Here is a 6000-nt window from a genome sequence, read left to right as displayed (position 1 = left end):
TCTGCCTGCTGGCTGCCATGTCCTGCCATGGAAATAATGGACAAAACCTCTGAAATTGTTAGCTCCTCCTACCCAAATTAAATGATTTTTATAAGAGTTTTCTTGGTTGTGGTTTCTCTTCACAGCAATAGAAACCTGAACAAAGAAAATACCACAGATTTTTACTTTTCAGTACATTCTTAGACATATGAGTGACATTTTTATCTATCTTAATTTGTTTGATAGTCCTGAGACTTCACAATTATTTAGGAATTTATTTTTCTTAAGACTTTATTTTTATTCTCTCTCTCTCTCTCTCTCTCTCTCTCTCTCTCTCTCTCTCTCTCTCTCTCTTTCTGTGTGTGTGTGTGTGTGTGTGTGTGTGTGTGTGTGTGTGTGTGTATGAGTGTATATTGCATGTGTAAGGGTGCCCACAGAGGCCAGAAGAGGGTGTTGGATCCTCTGAAATGAAGTTATTGTCCCTTGAGAGCAAATTATCTATCCATGTTAGTATACTTAAAATGGAAAATTTTCTTAAAAGTAGCGTGTCTTAAACTCTGTTATGATGCTTTTAATCAAATTCAATATATCAATCAAAGTCTATAAACAGGGGACAAAGAATAGAGAAGAAAAAGATAGAGAAGATAGAGCTAAGAATAAGCTCAGAATCAATATTCAACCACTGAGAGATACCATATAGTCATTAAGTTTTATTAACAACTAGTTTTTGATTATCCTTTGCTTTACATCTAGTATCCACTTTTGAATGAGTACACACCATGTTTGTCCTTCTGAGTCTGGGTTACCTCACTCAGGATGATATTTTCTAGTTCTATCCACTGCCTGTAAATTTCATGATGTCATTGTTTTTTTTTTACAGCTGAGTAATACTCTATTGTGCATATGTACCACCTTTTCTTTTTCCATTATTCAGTTGAGGGGCATCTAGGTTGTTTCCAGGTTATGGCTGTTATGAATAATGCTACTATGAACATAACTGAACAAGTTTCCTTGTGGTATGATTGAGCATCCCTTGAGTATATGCCCAGGAGTGGTATCATTGGGTTTTGATGTAGAATAATTCTCAATTTTTTGAGAAGTCACAATACTGATTTCCAAAGTAGCTGTACAAGTTTGCACTCCCACCAACAGTGGAGGAGTGTTCCCCTTGCTCCTCATCCTCTCTAACATAAGCTGTAAGCAGTGTTTTATCTTAGTCATTTTGACATGTGTAAGATGGTATCTCAGAGTCATTTTGATTTGAATTTCCCTGATGACTAAGGATGTTGAAAATTCTTTAAATGTCTTTCAGCCATTTGGGATTCTTCTGCCAAGAATTCTCTGTTTAGATCTTTATCCCATTTTTTTATTGGATTGTTTGGTATTTTGCTGCCTAGTTTCTTGAGTTCTTTATATATATTTGGAGATCAGCCCTCTATCAGATAGTGGGTTGGTAAAGATCTTTCCCTATGCTACCATTTTGTCTTCTTATCTTCATGAGGTCCCATTTATTAATTTCAATTTCACTGTCTGTGCTACTGGTGTGAAGGGGAAATAGAAGAGATCTCCTGGGTAAACTAGGGCTAAGGGGTGGGCATGGGAACATGAGGTATCAGGTTGGGAGGGTTGGAAGCTAGATGGAGGAGAAGCGTAAGGAAAGAGATGTCTTGAGAGGGGTGACAATACTGGGTTAGGGGAAAACCTGATATCAGGGAAGCTTCCGGGAATCCACAAGGATGACCCCAGGTAAGACTCCTTAGCAATAGCGCAGAGGATGTCTGAACTGGCCTACCCAGGTAATCAGATCGGTGATTACCCTGAATGTCATCAGAGAGCCTTCATCCAGTAACTGATAGAAGCAGATGCAGCGATCCATAACCAAGCACTGGGCCAAGCACAGGGAATCCTGTTGAAGAGAGAAAGGGCGTTCTAGATCATCATGAGGGAACCCAGAGAAATAACAAACTTGGACTCACAGGAGCTCACTGACTGCACCATCACTAAGTCTCATTTCTGATGTACTCCACATTTCCGAGTCCATTCTTTGGATTTCGGTAGGGCCATTTGTTGCTCCCTTGATATGACAGCAGTCAAATTAACTTAAGAGTCCTTAAACACAGTAAGAAATCAGAAAAAAAAAACAGCTTCTATTATGCCTAGGAAATAATTAAAAACTGGAGATAATTTCATACTAAGTCTAACAGATCAGACTGAGGCAACAACCAAGTGTTATGCGGGTGAATGTACTAAGATTTATTTATGCCCCAATTCATTAAAAATTATTGGCACCTTTATGGCTGACATTTTTATAAACAAAGAAAGAATAAACATCCATAAAACACACATGATGCTTACATTGATAGAACTGAAAAACTTACTAAATTGGTCTGCCTAGACAGGGTTTTTGACAACTGTTTATTTTCTTGATAGTTTGATTCTTTTGAAAGATTATAGCCTTCAAGTATTTAAAACTTCCTATACATTTTCAGGAAAAAAATTCTAAGAATAATTTAAAATTTCCTGGCTTAATGGTGCATGATCTCTACAATTTAAAAACAGCAGGGAAAATAGAGAATAAAAGTGATGAGGAGCAATTAGCTATGAGAAAGGAAGGGGGTAATCATAAGCGATTCCCTGGGATCTGCTTTCCTTAGGTGGCTGAAATCAGAGCTCCTAAGTAATTGAATCCAACACTGAAAACTTCTATAGCCTCTTACTGAGGTCAGAACCGGTCACAGCAATCAGTCTGATAATTTCAGTGAAATGGATCAGATTTAGTTTACAAAATTACATTGAGAAGAGTTTCGGCCAGAAGATTGAAGCATAAACAAAGTCATGATGTATTGGCATATTTACAGATATCCTTAAATGGTAAAACTAATATGATGACTTAAGAAATAATGTCCTCTGGAAGAAGAGAATAGCATAGAAAGTGGTACCTACAGTTGCATGGAAATGTCAAGACTTGTATATTGATTAAATTAATGGATGAGAAGGTAGTTCTCACACTTGTGACAATAGTGTTGGTTTATAGACTATGCTGGTTCTGTCACAGTGACAAGAATATGCCTATTTTAGACTTGGACAGTATGATTGTTAATGCTGGTTGTCAACTTAGCAAGGTTTAGAATCACCTAGGAGGCATAGCTTTGAGTATACCTGTAAAGGTGTTTCCAGATTGGACTAACTGAAGTAGGGAGATCTATCACAAATATATTTTGTACCTTTCCATGGGCTGAAACCGTACACTGAATAAAAAGGAGAAAGCAGCTGAACCCTCAGCATTCATTGCTCTTTTATGCCTGACTTTGGATGCATTGTGACCAGCTGCCTCATGCTCTGTTCTTCATGACTTCCTAACCATCATGGACTGTGCCCTAAAACTGTGAGCCAAAATCAAATCATCCTTCCTAAGATCTATGCATTAAGTGTACAATTTATTAACTTTTGATCAACAACAATGAAAGTAACTAGAACAGATATCAAAATAATTATATTGAGTCTTGTTTCTCTTTGGTAGAATAGCATTTTATTGTATGAAATAAAAAATAGAAAAGTTTTTAAAAACGAAAAAATTAATGTAATAGCTATACATATTAGAATAAAATAAAAAATAATTTTCATTCACAATATGAACATAGTTACATAAAAATTTGAAAACTATTCATATAAATTTAATTTTCTACTGATATTACAATCATTGTAGTTGTATATAAGACTTTATTTTTGTTTGGATAAACATTTATCAACTCTACATATGTGCCATTATTGATATATAGTCACATCACTTTTTTGTTTTTATTTACACAAAGCTTCTGCCTACAAAAGAAATTCTGTGAGGCTGGGAATCAGGATGTTTCCTCGACAGTCTTCTTGGATCGCTAGGTCTCCTGATGCGGGATCCAAGAGGTCTAATACCTTTTCCTGTTAGCTCTCTAAAAAGGACATAGTGACAGAAAGGTCCCATGGCCAGCCCCCTGCATTGTCTTCCCTTGTAAGCTGCAGGAGGTCTATGAGAGCTCTGGGAATCACTCCAGGTTTTTCTGGGCTGCCTAGCATTGTGTGTGTCTTCCCTACCCCAAAAGGCTCATAGACAAGCACACTGGCATTCTGCCCTTCCAGCAAGTGCCTTAGGATGGGCTGTACGAAACCTACTCTTGGACTTTGAGCAGCACTTCCTCTCAGCCAGTAAAAAATCGTGTTGTAGGAGCCACCCAGATTAACCAGCGCTCTTTGTGTAGTCATGCAGTACTCCTGGTCAAGGTGGGTCAGCGGGAATGTTTGGCTCCATTTCGCCAGAGGGAAGGAAAACTCTACCTTATTGATTTGGCTGGTTCCGAGGACAACCGTCACACAGGCAACCAGGGCATTCGGCTCAAAGAGAGTGGAGCCATCAACACCTCCCTCTTTGTACTGGGCAAAGTGGTGTATGCATTAAACCAGGGCCTCCCTCGCATACCATACCGGGACAGCAAGCTCACTCGCTTATTGCAGGACTCTCTGGGTGGCTCAGCTCACAGCATCATTATTGCCAACATTGCTCCTGAAAGACATTTTTACTAGGATACAGTCTCAGCATTGAACTTCACTGCTAGGTCCAAGGAGGTGATTAACCGGCCTTTCACCAATGAGAGTCTACAGCCTCATACCTTGGCACCTGTTAAGCTGCTGCAGAAAGAACTGTTAGGCCCATCAGAGGCAAAGAAAGCCAAAGGCCCTGAAGAAGAATCAACTGAGAGCCCTGAGTCTATAGCAGCTCCAGCTTCTGCCTCCCAGAAACTAAGCTTCTTACAGAAACTAAGTAATATGGACCCAGCCATGTTGGAGAACCTCCTGAGCTTGGATCGTTTGCTGGGCTCCCAGTGGAGCCAAGGGAACCTCTACTGAATACCCCAAAGTGATAGTGAATGGTACTCATTAAGAAAGAGGAGGAAAAGGACTTGGAGATTGAGAGGCTTAAAATGAAACAAAAAGAGCTAGAGGCCAAGGTTCTGGCCCAGGAGGTGCTGGATCCAAAGGAGAAAGAGAACTTCCTAGCAACTCCCCAGCCCCTCGCTTCTTGTCCAGGCCCAACCCCAAAGCCCCTGAAAAGGGCTGTGGTGATGCCTCTGGAGATAATTCAGAAGCAGGCAGAGTCAAAGATCCATATTCTGAAGAAAGACCACAAAAGAAAGCTGGAGCCATCACATGTGTCCTGTGGAAAAGGCTGAGGACTGCTGGGAGCAAAAAATTATTGGATCTGCTGAATGAAGGCTCAGCCCGAGATCTTCGCAGCCTGCAGCTCATTGGCCAGAAGAAGGCCCAACTCATCATGGTCTGGAGGGAGATCCATGGCCCCTTCAGCAAGGTGGAGGACTTGGAACAGGTGGAAGGCATTTCTGGAAAGCAGGTGGAGTCTTTCCTGAAGGCCAGCACTCTGTACCCTCCTGATTACCAGCTCTTAACACTACCTTTTTCTTTTAAAACCCTTGTATAATGATGTGTTCGTGTAAATACGGTTTTTATTCCATTAAAAAAAAACAAAAAAACATTCTGTCTTCAAAATTGCAACTATCTTAGATTCATAAAATTGTATATATGCTACCAATATCTGATATATTAGGATAATTCTAATTTACAAACTTTAAATTGATAAAAAATTTCATAACTATTTGAAGCAATGTAATATAATTTTATTTTAAACAGTTTTATAGTTACTGTTTTTTTCTATTCTTCCGTGACTAGAAAATGAGTGCTTAATTTAATGGTAATGGTATCAAGTAGTTTATCAAAGAAATATGCACTAGATGTGGTGGTGCACACCTTTGGTCCCAGCACTCACAAGGCAGAGGCAGGTAGATCTCTATGAGATCAAGGTCAGCCTGGTCTACAAAGTGAGTTCCAGGACAGACAAGACAACATTATGAAACCTTTGTCCCAGAAAAACAAAACCAATAACAAAAAAGAAAGTAATATGCATGTCCAATATCTTTACTTTTTTATTGTTTTATGTTATGGGTGCTTTTTGCTTGCATGTATGTC

At 39.2% G+C, this 6000-nt stretch overlaps 1 pseudogene; it reads left to right on the top strand.

The window, feature by feature from the left end:
* The first annotated feature begins 1715 nt into the window (after nt 1–1715).
* Nucleotides 1716–5455, top strand: LOC102918206 (kinesin-like protein KIF22 pseudogene; annotated as a pseudogene).
* The last annotated feature ends 545 nt before the right edge of the window (nt 5456–6000 follow it).

Source organism: Peromyscus maniculatus, chromosome X (genome assembly GCF_049852395.1).
Source record: "Peromyscus maniculatus bairdii isolate BWxNUB_F1_BW_parent chromosome X, HU_Pman_BW_mat_3.1, whole genome shotgun sequence".
Classification (NCBI taxonomy): Eukaryota; Metazoa; Chordata; class Mammalia; order Rodentia; family Cricetidae; genus Peromyscus; species Peromyscus maniculatus.
Note: the sequence above shows the minus strand (reverse complement) of the source record. Positions and strands in the feature narration are given on the sequence as shown.